This window comes from Eucalyptus grandis, chromosome 10 (genome assembly GCF_016545825.1).
Source record: "Eucalyptus grandis isolate ANBG69807.140 chromosome 10, ASM1654582v1, whole genome shotgun sequence".
In the NCBI taxonomy this organism is placed as follows: Eukaryota; Viridiplantae; Streptophyta; class Magnoliopsida; order Myrtales; family Myrtaceae; genus Eucalyptus; species Eucalyptus grandis.
In genome coordinates, this window is record NC_052621.1 from 20,354,112 (window position 1) to 20,370,483 (window position 16,372).

General features: G+C 39.9%; 1 pseudogene; it reads right to left on the reverse strand.

Moving 5' to 3' along the window:
* Positions 1-28: 28 nt before the first annotated feature.
* On the reverse strand, positions 29-2,733 carry LOC104422198 (annotated as a pseudogene).
* Between the last annotated feature and the right edge of the window lie 13,639 nt (positions 2,734-16,372).

Here is a 16,372-nt window from a genome sequence, read left to right on the forward strand (position 1 = left end):
GACGTCATCATGTCACCCCTTCGGAAAGTTACCTCGTAACAATGGTTTATTCAGCAATTCCGTCTGAGATACAGGGATAATATTACCAACTTCCTCATAGTACGAGGGAGAATACAGAGTAATAATATAGTTACACCAACAAGATATAGTATTCCTAGCCAGCTCATCTGGCAAACTTGTATATGACATACACTTCTCAATAGACATGATGGTTGCATCTATAAAAAATCCCTAAAATCCCGTGGATCAAAATAGTTCTGAATCTGCTCCACTGTGAAAGGCCAGCACAAACTTCAGACCTCAGCTCATATTGATTGTCTGTCCAATCTGCTAATCAGTCCGATTAATTCATCATACGAAGGGGACAAGAAACCAATCGAATGACGTTTTGATAACCTAAACCAGATTCATTAGAAGATGGGGATACAGCGGTTCAGTAACACCATACAGAAGTTATATCTGCAAAATGCAAAAGGCAAATGAACTGCCGAACCTTTTAAAATTATATTTGCACGAGGAGATCTTGTTACTTCAGAAGGCGATGATTTGCCTGACCCTATAAAGGTTTACTAGCTAGTACTTTGTACCAAAATTTTGTCACAGCAGCATAGTGAATGGAAGTTATGACCTTTGGCAGGAGGTATCAATTACTCGCGGCAAGGACGCGAGAAAGACGAGGCATGTTCAAAATGCGATCTCACATGTCAACCATGACAGTAGCCATTACCAATCTCATTTGTTTCCTGAGACGTGCTTCTCCAGGAATGCATTAGCCAGATTGCTGAAGTTGATGTTAACGTCCCCAGCGGCAGCATACTTCTTGATCAAATCAATTACTTCTGGCTTCAAAATTTCTTCTATGTTAGATGCATTGGACGAGCAGTAAAGAGATCCGAGGGCATACATTACCTGCAAATCACTAGGCAACTTCAAAAAAGCACGCTCATACCAATGAACCAACTATATACTATTATCTCCACTAACTGTTTGCATTCCTTCTCCATGCAAGTGAAGCAGTTTCTTTTTTCATTTTTTGGGTCTGGTGCAGTACAGGGGCAAATATAAATGAGGCAGTCGAAAAAATCGCATTTTCGCTTCAGCATAACGTAATAAAGATGCCTGCGACTTTACTCTGTTTGCAGAATATGCTAAAGCTTGTCACTACATTGCGCTGTAGTATGCACGTACTTAGGGACTCCATCTCAAGCTGAATTTAAAATTGGCATTTACTCTGTTGTAGCTGAAGAGTTGAAGCATTCACAAAAAGGCAGGCTCTCCACTCACAGTATTCCTCACAGGGCTTGACAGACATTGAATAATGAGAGGGATCCCACCACTCTGAGTGATGATTCCAGCATTTGCTGGCTCTGTATAGAAAAAAAAGACTAAACAATTGTTAAGTAGATAAAAAATTAGCCATGCATTTTATAGAAGACAATGATCAACTTAGAGTGTCCGAATTTATCTATCATCTACAACTTAGAGTGTCCGAATTTTTTTGGTCAAGTAGTTTCTGAATTTACCTGCACATGAATTTCATTTTCCTCCAATTCCAAATTCAATAAGTCTCTCATTCGGTTCAGTCATGCAGTCCAGAAAAAGCTCCAAAACATCGAGCTGTTTCAGGGTAAGGTTCGAATTAGTTGAATATCATACACCAGATCAAGACATTATCCTTTCAAGTAATCAGAGCATGAAGGTTCTAGACGTGGCGCAAGAATGTATACTAGTAGTGATCATAAGCAAAATTCGCCAGATTGGCAGCGATTTTTTCTTTCATTTCTGGAAGCAAGGAAACAACTGGTCACAATGAAACCATTCGCATTAAAGGTTTGCTCCATCCATAAATGCAAAAAACTGTATCGCCACAAAACATTAACACGATACCAGTCACGATATTTCAAGACTACGGGAAGGGAAACCTAATGAAGAAACCTTTAATAAAAAGAACAGAGAAGATTAACTTAGCCACAGGAGAATCAAAAGCACGTTCAAATTTCTAAGCTGAAATTCATCCAGAGAACCAGGCCCTTTAAAAGTTCCTCACTAAGTAGATAATCCTGTGCCATTTTTCCCTAATCACCACCCCCAACAAATCATCAACGTGCGTAGCTACAACACAGAATTTAGTTTTATCTACAGCTGGGCCTGACCTTCCTCATCCCAAGTGGCGGGTGAACAACGCGATCACTCAGTGAGAAAAAGTCAATTTCAACCAAAACAGACAATGCACAAAGATCCAGTACTACCTTCAGTCGTAACATCCTGGAACAGGCTCACCAAATCCTGGAACAAAACCAAGGAAAAGACATCAATCACAAAAGGGTCGACTGTACACTCCATCAGAAAATGAAAAACAGATACGGGAGCTCGCACGAGGAAGTGAGTCGCCCGCCCGCCTTTCGAATTCAAGAAACGAGAAAACAGAAGAAAGGAACCGATCCTATATCCAATCCTCTCGGCAGCTCGAGCGAGACCAGGCGTGAATACCATTTTCCAGGGAAAGCAGCACCAATTCAAGGTCCCGAAATCACAGTCAGTTCGGCAGGACATAGTGAGGATCAAACCCCAAAAGCCCCACGAAAATCGAAGTCGGGCCGACGGAATACCAAAAACCCACGAATCGAAGGAGACGAAGGCAGCAGAAAAAGGGGGAAAGGCGCGATCTTGATCAGGAATGAGACCTGGAGGTACTGCAGCCTGGGGACTCCATATCTTCCCGTTCGTGAACATTTTACCCAGTCCCTCTCTTCACGACTTCGAATCCTCTGCGTAAATTTTGGGTTCCTGTTTTGTCAAAAAAAAAAAAAAATTGGTTCCTGTACTTCTAAAATGCAAGAAGTGAGGTAACTTTCATTATACTTTACTATTGATGCAATATTTGGGTAGTAATAAAAGTAATCATCTAGGTAAAGTGTTGCACGGCGGTGGAGGTTGAGCTTGATGGTTCAGGCATATGAAGAGATAGAGTTCTGCTTCAAAAATCAAATCCTCCACAGACTTCATCTTCTAACAAACCGAATTTGTGTGCAAACAAGTGAATAAGAGAGAGCTCGTACGCTCCAATTTTTCTCTTTATCACTTTCTTTGGCTTCTCTTTTTTGTCAGATAAAATTCCGCAATTGACCTTTTACTTTTAATCCAGAAATCTCAATCTCTTCTAGCTTATCTCTCATGAAACCCACCGCAATATCATTTTCTATTTCGTATTTAAATGATGCTCTCAATTTGCAATGAGTTTACTGCTTTGGCCAAACCACGAAGGAGCACAGCCCAATATTTCTACCAAATTTTGTCAATTTCGGTTATTACGACACCACTTTCTGGACTCTGAATATGCTCGATGCCTGTGAAGCAGTCCCGAATACTATAAATGCAATGTGAATCATAATGCTTCGTGACAATTTTCTCCGGCCCCCGGCCCCCGGTCCCTTCTCTCCCTTCTTTCTTCCCTTGCGCCTCACGCGAGGACCGACGGGACAGAGCAGACAGAGAGTAGGCGCAAAGTAGAGCAGGCGTGGAGCAGTTGGACGACGACCTCTGGATGGAGAGAACAAACAACGGGCAAAAACTCACATGTTCTCTTGGTGTATAAAGAGTTTCGTTCTTCATAACGTGAACATTTTATGCCTGATGCTTCCAACCCTCCTTCAAGTTATCATTTATCTTGTGCATTGTTACATGTCCACAAATTCAAAACCCTTGGTGAATTTCATACCTAAGTTTTAAGTTGAATGAAGTCTAATCAAACATAAATATTTACATTATTTTAATGAAATCAAACTACGATAGGGATTTTTTTCACTTTACAAATTAACTTAAAACATATTTAAGTCCCACAATTAATACCAAAAAATTCGGTAAAATCGGGTTTTTAAAAAAATAAAATTTCTATCAGATGAATCTTGAAAATGCGTTGCTAAAAAAATTGATTTAATTTCCTCAAACGACATTAGTCCCACTCCCACCTCTGTTTTCCCCGTTCTTTCTTTTGCAGCATTTTTCGCCGGTTTGACATGAAGGAATGAAATCGGGCGAACTTCAAGTCACTTTTTTAGGAATATAAATTTGAATTGAAAAACATGTGAGAGATTTAAGGGATTGCATAAGAGTTCAAATGGGTGTCGTACAATCACGAATTTATATATATAATAAAGGGACGAATCAAATTATTGAACATCAAATATAAGTCCGTGACTCCACCGAAACTATAGTACGATAGAACCAATTTAAAAGCGAAGGAATTCAACCTTATGAAATTCAATAAGATCCAATAAAAGTCGACGACACAAAAGCCCCATAAATTAATTCAAAAAATCAACGGCACGTACAAAAAAGTCCACATTGGCATTCTTTCTTGCCAAGCAGGCGAAAATTCCTGCAAATTATAGAGATTGATTTGATCTTAGCCCCGTAAATTTTTTCCATGATAAGAAGTTATGCTCCGCAATTGTGCACAATTATTAACCGATTTTTGATGAATAAATGATGTTAAAGAATTATTTACAGAAATAGGTGTCATTGTATGAGTAAATGAATATTAACTTTTTTTTTACGATTCTTAGCCTAATTCTCTTCCACATACCTTTGTGATATGCGTTTGACCTAAAATATTCCAGTAGAATCCTCTACTCTCTGCAAATGCTGATGATATCTTGGATCATATCATAATGCTCCATCGCTCGGCTCATGGACGGATCTAGAATAAAAAAAAGTTTTCATAAGGTCAGATTGCAAAGCTTAAAGCATGACAAACTGACTTCTATACAAAAGTGAGGTACGTGTTTGAAATGTACAGGTTTGTTGGTTATGCGGTATCGCATGATATTAAGGTGTGGACCTAGATGTCTTTTTTTTTTTTTTTTTTTTTAATGTCAAGCACGTGGGACTGTAAATTACTTCCGATTTATGATATGAAGGGAAGAGAGAAGAAAATCACATCTAACTTGCTTTATACCATTTCAAAAAAACTAAGTTTATCATTGAACGGCGTCACATAATAATAATTATTCATTTTACCGATGGGGATTTCCATTGATGTTGAGTGGCGAGAGGGAGGAGCGAGAGGTGCGTGAGCGTGGGAGGGTGTGCGTCACGCAAACCGCAAGAGTGGAGGAAGGAGAAAGAGGGCTGCGGAAAAGGGAGAGCCAAAAAAACCGAAGAAGAAGACTCCGGGACGCTTGAAGAGAAGCTCTGGCCTCGCGTCGATCCGTCCGGCGACCTTCATTGCTCCAATTTGGGTACAGCAGGCCGGAGCTCGCAGTCTCACGGCCCGAGTGAGCTGCGACCCTCGCAGCCCCTTTATTTCGTTCCCTCAGTCTCCTACATCGTGCGGCAGCCTCGCCAGTGTAGGTTTAGGGCCTGGCTCCAGGTTTTTCTCCAGCAAGTAGATGAGATATATAATTATCTTATCACCATCTAATAATTCTATCTACATTTGGTTATGATGACTAACATTTAGTGTTGTTAATTTTCATTATTTGGTGTTAACACCTATATCAATATCAATATAAAGGATATCAATAGATGGTATGCCATGAATTATGTAATTTATTATGTCGGTTGAGCGAGTCATATGCCACTTCTTACTTAGTGAGCCATGGAGCTGAGTTCAGATCAGCTTTGTTTGTTTTTTTCTATAAAAAAAAAAAAGAAGAAAGAAAATCGGGCATGCATCTAATTTTTTTCTTTAAGTTGGAAAGTTACTATTTAATTGTTAATTAAAATAATTAAACAAGAAGGCCGTGCAGATTTTAGAATAGGACTTACTGCTTAGCCTATTTATTGTGATCACAAATTTTACTCTCTTTTTTTCAAAATTGGAACAAAGTCCCTAATAACCGACCCGATCTAGGATCTAGATTCCAGATTCGATATATCTTCTAAATGTTTCTTATCTCTAAGGCACTACAAGAGATATATATGGCAGAGAAGAAGGAGAAGACGCTCTACGACGCGGAGAAGGATAGCTCAGTGGTGGTCTGCAACATGTTTCGCTTCTTCGATCCAGAAAACGACGCTGTGGAGGTTTGCGAGTCGACTTGGTTGCTGTTTAGGTTTCAGGTTTTGTTTCTGAACACATCCATTGATTATTATCTTCATATGCAACAGGTGAAATTGACTTTGCCTTTGCTGAGGGAAGAATGGAAAGACCATGTTATTTTCAATGGCCCTGCCATCAACGAGATGAATGGATGGGTATGTTAAGAGTACTTTGTATAGTACTAGTGATGATAAGAACAGAGAAAAGAAAGCTGACGAAAACAGAGGAAAGAAGAAAGAAGACTTCGAGAACAGAGGAAAGAAAGAAGGCGAAAGTGATGTCAATAACAGAGAAAAGAAAGCTGACGAAAACAGAGGAAAGAAAGAAGGCAACAACAGAGATTACAACACGTGTAAAACTGATTTACCATTGAGAAATCAGTATTCAGTTTTAAGTTTGTAAAGTCAAACTTTCTGTTCTTTTGCTTCAGTTAGTTAGTTGTTCTGTTAGCTAGTTGTTTTCATTCGGTTGTAATTCTTCAGATATAAAAACTAATGAGGAAAGAGCAATTAAGTAGTTAAGCTCTTTGATGTAAAGCAAGCATTCATTGAATAAGAATACTTTTTTCTCTATGCATCGTTTTTCCTTCTCGTTTCCACTTTTTGTTCTGTTCATCAAAACTCTTCATGGTATCAGAGCCATTTTCCTGAGAGTACAAATCAACTTTCTTCTTTATGAGAAGATGATGAATCTGCAGCAGATTGAAGTCATATTCAAGCCTCATCGATCGTTGTCTTCTGCTGTTAATGGTGGTATGTGATCTTTAAGATCTGTGAATCTTTTACAACACTGAACAAGAACTGTGAGTTGTTTTTATTCCTCAATCGAGTTCTCATCATCATCACTAATAGATTCACAACTTTGTACTGCAAAATCGGTAGGGGATTGTTTTCAGTAATAGAGCATCTCCTAGGATCTGAGTGTGAAAATGACAGTAAGAATGCAGAAGTATTCAACATTTCTAACTTTGTTACCATCAAATTAGCCGAAGATAATTTTCTTCTTTGGCAAGCTCAGTTTCATAGATTTCTGAGAAGCCAAGATATGTTCGGTTTCGTTAATGGAGAAAGTCCACCAGAAGAACAGGGTACTGAAGTTATAAACCCTTATTATAATGATTGGATCAAGACAGATCAACTTGTGTCGTCTTGGATTAGTTGTGCTGTTTCAGAAAACATACTCAGTTTGATAATTGGCTTGGATACTGCATATGAGGTATGGCAAACTTTAATTAATCGATTCACGCAAAAATTTGTGGCTAGAGAATTTGAGTTGAGAGGAAAGCTGCAAGCATGTCAAAAGCGTGATCGAGCTTTGGCTGTATATCTCAGAGAATATAAGTCAATCTGTGATCAACTCAAGGCAATAGGGAAATCTGTAGATGAGATAACAAAGTTGTTCGGAGTTTTGGAGGGTTTAGGATCTGAATATGAGAGCTTTAAAACCACAATATACTGCTTGAAACCACAACCAGAGTATGATGAGGTGATATCACACTTAGAGAGATTCGAAGCAAGATTATAGAGCTATTCTTCAAATCAGTTCAGTTCTAATCTAGCCTACTATGGTCAAAGGAAAACTGAAGTCCTACAGAGGGAAGATCTTGACAAAGAACCTGCACAACAAAATGTCAGTTTTGGAGGACCAAGAGGATACAATCGTGGAGGCAGAAGTTATGGAAGAGGACGTCCCTTCAATAGTCGATATCGCAACTATGGATATTCTGGAAGAAATATAAGCTACAGACCAAATAATTCAAGTCATGATCAGGGAGAACAACAGAGTTCAAGCAATTCAATACTTTCTCTGGCATTGGTTCTGGTCAAGGCTTTAGACCATATGCTGGCTCCTCACAAAGGAATCCAGATATCAAATCATATCCTTCTAACTCATCGAATCTAACTCTTCACAAAAATCTGCAGGAAAATAAAACAACAGACAACACTCGTTTAGAGTGTCAGATCTGCAAATGCCCTGGACACGATGCACTTCACTGTTGGTATAGATTCGACAACTCTTATCAAGCTGAGGAAATACCAACAGCACTAGCAGCAATGCATCTTGAAGAATCAAATGGCAATGAGTGGTATCCAAACGCTGGCGCGACTGCTCATATCACTGCTAATGCTGGTATTCTTCGTAACTTCTCTAAACACATTGGCAATGATACAATTATGATTGGTAATGGCTTATGCTTACCTATTACACATATTGGTGATGCATTACTACATATTGCAGTGGATACTTTACCTTTGAATGATGTGTTAATTGTTCCAAAAATTAAGAAAAATCTTCTGTCAGTTTCGAAACTAACAGATGATTATCCATGTTCATTTGTCTTTGACAAAACTGGTGTGTATATAAAGGACCACTTCTCCAACAAAACCAAGATGCTCGGAAGGAAAGTTAAAGGACTCTACCGAGTAGATCCTCATGTTACAGAAGTCTTTCTTACTCAAAAACACAAGACAATTGGAGAAGATGTGTGGCATCAACGATTAGCTCACACAAACCCGAAAAATCTTGAAGTATATGGAGACTCAGTAGTTGATTCACTGCAATACAAAGCTACAGTCTATATGTAGGAGTTGTAAAATAGCTAAGAGCACTGCTTTACCCTTCTCATTATCAGACTCTGTAGCTTCTAGACCTTTAGAACAGATTCATTGTGACATCTGGGGACCTTCTCCAGTTAATTCATTTCAGAACTTCAAGTATTATGTGATTTTTGTGGACAACTTCTCTCGATTTAGCTGGATCTATCCACTGAAACTGAAGTCAGATTTCTATAATGTCTTTCTCACGTTCTAGAAGTTAGTAGAAAATCAGTTTGATTGTAAAATCAAGATCTTCCAATGTGATGGTGGAGGAGAATTCATCAGCCACAAATTCAAGTCTCATTTACAGAACTGTGGGATTCAACAGCGTGTGTCTTGTCCTTACACACCTGAACAGAATGGCATACCCGAAAGGAAACATTGACACATTGTTGAGTTTGGACTGGCTATGCTTTATCATGCAAGACTTCCTTTAAAATGTTGGGTTGATGCATTTATAACAGCTAATTACATTGTCAATCTTCTTCCCACTCCAAAGTTACAAATGCTGTCGCCCTACAATATGCTATATCAGCAACAGCCGAGTTATGAAAATCTCAGGATCTTTGGTTGTGTGTGCTATCCATGTCTCATACCCTATGCACAAAACAAGTTTGATCCAAGATCCCTTACCTGTGTATTTCTGGGTTACAACAATCGTCATAAGGGATATCGATGCCTTGTTCCCACCACTGGTCATGTATACATAAGTCGTCATGTTATATTTGATGAAAGCTTCTTTCCTTTTACTCAGAAATTGACAACAGACTATCCCCATTATACAAAACTCTACCAGCTGTGGACAAAGGAAGTCCAATTCTTCAATTCACCAAATGAAGAATGCAAACAATCCACATTATCTGAACATACAGGTCATTTACAAGACACCAGCATCATCACTGTAGCTCATTTACAAGACTCTCCTAGTTCAGAATCATCTTCAACCTCATCTTCACCCTCACATTCATCTTCGTTACACATGTCATCTGCTGGTTCTTTGAGTTCAGCATCCTCCTCAACCTCACCTTTGGTACATCTGTCCCCTACCAATTCTGCAGAGACAGGAGTTCCTATCTCCACCACTGAATCACCAGGTGACTCCACTATTGCTCAAACTTCTTCTTCTTCTCCAATTATCTCACCAGGTATATCATCTACTCATCCTATGCAAACTAGATCTAAATCTGGCATTATAAAGATCAATCCTCGATATGCTTGCCTAGCTGAATATCAGGTGCCTCCTGAGCCACGATCACTTAAATATGCTCTAGCAGATCAAGGCTGGTATAAAGCCATGAAAGATGAAATGGATGCATTAGATGAAAATCAGACTTGGATCTTAGTTCCTCGCACTAGTCAAATAAATGTTATCGGCTGCAAGTGGGTATTCAAGACAAAACTTGCACCAGATGGCAGTCTTGATCGCCTAAAGGCTCGGTTAGTAGCCAAGGGCTTTCATCAGGAAGAAGGAGTGGACTTTACATAAACATTTAGCCCTGTTGTCAAGCATGCCACTATCCGCATTGTGCTTTCTATGGCAATGGTACAGAACTGGTCGATCCATCAACTCGATGTTAAAAATGCATTTCTTCATGGCAACTTAAATGAAACAGTATACATGGAGCAGCCTCCTGGCTTTGTACATCCACATAAATCCCAATATGTCTGTCTTCTTAAGAAGTCCCTTTATGGTCTTCGCCAAGCACCGCATGCTTGGTTCGATAAATTCAGCAATTTCCTACTTGAAGTTGGTGTTTTCTGTAGTACCACAGATCCATCTCTTTTTATATTGCGAAATGGCCAAGAAACAGTCCTTCTGCTATTATATGTTGACGACATTATCTTGACTGGCAGCTCAGATACGTTACTTCATACTCTGATTCATTCTCTTAGCCTTCAATTTCATATGAAAGACCTTGGCCATCTTCACTATTTCTTAGGAATTGAAGCAAAACGTACCTCTACTGAGCTATTTTTATGTCAAACTAAATATGCTTTTGATTTACTCACACGAGCACACATGGCTGATTGCAAACCCATCTCAACCCCTTTGTCCCTGCGACCAGTCATCTTGAAATCTTATGACACTCTTCTCTCCAATCCAGTTGAATATCAAAGTTTAGTTGGTGGCTTGCAATATCTGACCATCACACGTCCTGACCTTGCTTTTGCCACAAATTTGTTATGCCAGAAAATGCAACAGCCTACTGTAGGCGATCTTCATAAGTTGAAAAGGGTACTTCGATATGTCAAAGGCACAGTTCATCTTGGCTTCTTCATTCGTTCCCATAGCTCTATGCACTTATATGGTTTCTCTGATGCAGACTGGGCTGGCTGTGTTGAGACCAGATGTTCAACAACTGGTTTCTGTACTTATCTTGGCTCGAATCTCATTTCATGGGCAGCTAAGAAACAATCTACTGTCTCCCTCTCCTCCACTGAAGCCGAATACAGAGCACTTGCTTCTGCTACAGCTGATCTCACTTGGATTAGTTTTGTTCTCCGTGATATTGGACAACCTTTGCACTCTCCAACTCTCCTCTTTTGTGATAACCAGTCTGCTATTTCACTTACAGCGAATCCTGTTCTCCATGCTCGCACAAAACATATTGAAGTCAACTTTCACTTTGTTCGGGAGAAAGTTTCTTCTGGTTCTCTTCGAGTTCAGTATGTTCCGAGCGTATGTCAACTTGCTGACATTTTCACTAAAGCTTTATCACGGCTCACACATTCTACTCTACGGATCAAATTGGGTATGGGCCTGTTACCCCTTCCCAATTTGAGGGGGGATGTTAAGAGTACTTTGTATAGTACTAGTGATGATAAGAACGAGAAAAGAAAGGCGCGAAAACAGAGGAAAGAAGAAAGAAGACTTCGAGAACGAGAGGAAAGAAAGAAGGCGAAAGTGATGTCAATAACGAGAGAAAAGAAAGTTGACGAAAACAGAGGAAAGAAAGAAGGCAACAACAGAGATTACAGCACGTGTAAAACTGATTTACCATTGAGAAATCGGTATTCGGTTTTAAGTTTGTAAAGTCAAACTTTTGTTCTTTTGCTTTAGTTAGTTAGGGCGCGTTTGGTAACGTTTTGTTTAAAAATTGTTCGAGGGCAGAAATAGAAAAAGTATTTGTTCACGGGAACAATTCTGAACAAAAAAAACGCGTTTGGTAAACTTATTCCGAGAACAAAAAATAAATAGAAACATGTTTGGTAAATTTGGATAATTTTTTTATTTCTTTTATTTTTTCTTATTTTTCCTTTTTTTCTTTTTTCTTTTTCATTTTTTCTTTTTTCTTCTTTTGGCCGGTCGCCGGCCAAGGCCTTGGCCGGCGACCGGCCGGCGAGGCCGAGCTCGCCCAGCGGCGGGCGAGGCGCGGCCTCGCCGGGCCACCGCCCGGGCGACGCCGACTCGCCCATCCGACGAGAGGCGCGAGGTGGCTTGGCGGCTCGGCCTCGCCGGATCCGGCGAGATCGAGCTCGCCCGGCGCGAGGTCGGCCTCGCCTTGATCCGGCGAGGCCGGCTCGCGGCCGGCGGCGCGGCCTCGCCGGGCCACCGCCGGGCGAGGCCGAGGCTCGCGGCCGGGCGAGCTCGGCCTCGCCGGATCTGGGCGAGATCGAGCTCGCCCGGGCGGGCGAGGTCGGCCTCGCCGGATCGGGCGAGCTCGAGCTCGCCCGGCCATGGCGAGGCCAACCCTCGCCCGGCTACGGCGAGCCTCGGCCTCGCCGGGGACGGCGAGCCTCGGCCTCGGGGGGCGGCGAGCCCTCGCCGTGGCTAGGCGAGGCCGCCGGCCCTCGTCGGCTGGTCGCCGGCCATGGCCGAGGCCGGCGACCGGCCAAAAGAAAAAAGAACAAGAAAATAAGAGAAAAAGAAAAAAAAAGTATTTCTCAAAAGTGTTTTGAAACAAGAAACACAAAATTTGTGTTTCTTGTTTTGTTTTTTTTTGTTCAGGAACAAAAGAACAAAAAGGAACAGAAACGCACCCAAACGCGTTTGTTCCTTTTTTGTTCCCGGAACAAAAAAAAACAGAAAAAGTGTTTAAAAACAAAAAAAAGAATACAAACAAACGCAGCCTTAGTTGTTCTGTTAGCTAGTTGTTTTCATTCGGTTGTAATTCTTCAGTTGATATAAAAACTGATGAGGAAAGAGCAATTAAGTAGTTAAGCTCTTTGATGTAAAGCAAGCATTCATTGAATAAGAATACTTTTTTCTCTATGCATCGTTTTTCCTTCTCGTTTCCACTTTTTGTTCTGTTCATCAAAACGCTTCAAGGTATACCTTTTTGGCTCTTTCTTTATACTGGTCTGCTTTTCTTTTTTGGGTCGAAGTACTGGTCTGCTTTAATGAGTTGATAAATCTGGGTCTTCTGTTGGGCGTTTGCCTTTTGCGAAGTTGTTGACTTTGTTGAGTTTTGCCTCAAGCACAAGCACAACACCAAGAACAACAAAAATCGTGTCAGGAAGATGGATCTTAGCCATCTTAGGGCTACTATAACACGGGCCAAGCAACTGACCGCACAAGGTGAACAGTTTTTAAAATTAGGCTTATTATTTTGCTTTTCATACTGCCCTCTTTGTAATAGTACTTCCTTTTTTTGTCAATTCAAATTAGCATGGTCCACTTTACCAATTAATTTATACATAACCCCATGTTAGGAAAATCTACAGGTCAACTTTGTGGTGAGAAAATAATTGCCTTTTGCGGGACTTTTCTAGAGAAAGTTGTAACCCTAGCCAATCGTGCAGGCTTTCGAAGATTTACAAGCTGGTACCTTTATGCATTAGATAGGGTATTCTTGGGCCATACATGTCGGATCAAGAACGTCTCAAGTGTTCCTTTTACGTGTGTAGCGAAATTTCATCAGTACGATTACACTCATCCGAGAGGTCATAATTATGGCGTGAAACAACATTGGAGGCTCCTCGACACAAAAAAGAAAATTAGTAGATGGATAGTCGGCCATGAGTTAATGCCCAGAGATTATATTGACGTGCCATGTTTTCCCATATGGAGCAATCTTGTCTACGAGCGTATCCATGTTTACCCGAAGATAGCAGGAGAGTTTCCTTTTGATATGTATAGATTCGGCGAAGACGAAATTGTCTATCCCAATGGAGTCAAGGCTGTGGATGTGGCAGGATTCGTCAGCTCTTGGTGCGTGTATGGGTCACGTGAAGTGTCACTCAATTGGAAGGGCAAGGTGACGTGTCACGCAATTAAAAGGGCACGGTGATAAAAGCAATTGTTCATTGATTTAAGTATCCGTGCTCTTGTTAAGATTTGAGATTCTCGTCCTTGTTAATTTCTCTATTAATAAGTTGCAATAGTCTTTTGACGGGCTATCAAATTTGACTTCCTTTCGCCATAGTCAAACTGTGACTTTATATTTCTCAATTAAATATAGTCTTTATTTCTTCTCAACACAATACTCAGTTGCCTCCTCTCTTGTTATGGAGAATTGGTCACAAATTGATCCATCTTTGACCTAAAAATATTGCAATAGAATGCTATATCCTCTGCAAATGCAATATGGTTCAGCTGAAATTTTAGGTCGAATGCTGACTTCTAGTTAGTGTGGGCAAACCGCAAAGTTTAGAAGTACATGACAAACTGACTTTAAGTCCTAGGAAAGTGTTGCTCAAAAATAGCATAAGCTATTGGAAGCACTCTAATTTTTCTAATGATAAGTAATTGAACCACTATATAACTCATAGTACAAAAGTAACTCTTTCACAGGAGTAGGATTTAAAAAAAAACACCTGTCAATGGTTCTTCCAGTTAAAATGAGAGGGAAATAATATCTAAAATAGTTGCCAACACCAAAATGTTCACTAAGCTGCTGTACTCTAGCTGAATCTGAAAGAATCAGAGCTTTCCAGAGTTGACAATAGTCCATTCTAAATTGCTCATCCAGTCGTTTGTAGATCCCATGATCAAGAATAACTGTGTAGGAGAAAATACTTGAGTGGCTTCGTGTATTCAAAGATTCGCTTGTGAAAACTTCAATGGGAAATGTATTAAAGAGATAAAAATCTATATTAGCCCTGACCTAAAGAAAATCCAGATTTGTCCTCTGGAGAAACTAATATATTACCGGGGTGAGATCTCCATGCACGAACCCATGAACAAATATCATTTCAGCAAAGACTTCCACCAGTATTCTTTCAACATTAAAGGCATAACTAAGCAAACTATCATAATCAAGAGAAAACCATCAGATTCACAATAAAAAAAACAGAGAGGTTTTGTCAGGGGATTCACAGTTAATTTGATATAATACAATCTTTCTTTGATGTAAGCATAACTTAGAAATTAATATACAAGTGCAACACTAGCAGATTGCAATGCTTGTATATTAACAGTTTCGAGTTGATCTGATGTTGGGACCAATTTCACAGATGTTGATATTAAAGGTATAACTCGATATGGTTGATGAAAAAGTAAGTCACAAGTGTTGTTATGGCAATAGTTGAGAATAACTAATTTCCCTCAGTTGCATCTCAGTCTACATTTCTATAATGTCCTTCTTTGTCACAGCAAATTGAAAAAAAAAAGAAAAAAAATCTAGTCCCTTTCTCTGTCTCTCTTTTGCATAATAAAATCCATTCTACAGTTTTAAACTGCTAAAAGTAATAAAGGTCAAACCTATATATTATTGAATGATTGAACCCTCAGCACTATGCTTTCAGATCAGTTGAAATCTCACACAAAATTGACATTATTACTGGGTGTCCTTAACTTTAAGCATTTGGAGACAAATGCGAGTTAACAAAGCTATAACTAGTTGCTGATGAGGGAAGACAACAAAATTTTGTTGGATCTATTCCCATCTTCTCCATATATTCTAAATCATCAAACTACACATTCAAGAAACTTATCGTCAAAACACACACGTGCACGCACGCACATAGCTACAGCATTAAGACGAGGTGACCCACGCTCCTAGGTGCTCGGACAAGGCAAGATTACACAGGTTGCTGTCCCTGACCAATCTAGGAGATTCAATTTAGGAATGCAACAAGCAATGAAGCCCCCAGCTATTTCCACAGCACAAATGGCAGTGGACATGGCTTTTAGATTAAAAAGCAAAAGTATCCTAACTAGTACATTAATGCAGAATCCAAAAACCCTGTGTCTGTTTTCCTCAGATTCCAGAATCTGACCCGTTATTTGGTTTTTATATCCACCTTCATGTACATAGATTGAAGTTATCCCTGCTTATACCCATTTTAATTAATTGCATTCTCTTGAAAAGTTAGAAATTTCAGACTTTACCTGTCTTTGTATTTCATTGCGTGGTAGCAAATGGGCATGATGCGGATTTGTTTTATGCAAAATATCATTTGTCTGATGTATTTTTCCAGGTTGCTTTTGCTCAGGTTGCCTTTCTGGTACGTTGGTGCTTTTGCTCGGGTTCCTGAGAGGAACCTGTGTCGATGCTTTTCCTTGTCACGGGACAAGGTTACGTTCATGTTTAATTGGACTATCTCTGTCCTCTTCGCTCTTTACTTTGATTTGTTCTTTCTTGCCTTGATGGTTGATTTTCTTCTTTGCACGTCCGTGAATGATGCCTTAGACGGTCCCTCGTCTTATTAAGGCGATAACATAAGTGCTAATCAACGACTTTGATAGAAGATTTATCATGCATGCAGTAAGTTCTCCATCTATACTTATTGGGTTGCTCGTATCTCCATAATAATTTTGCTTAGAAGACATCGTCTAGTTTCATGCTTT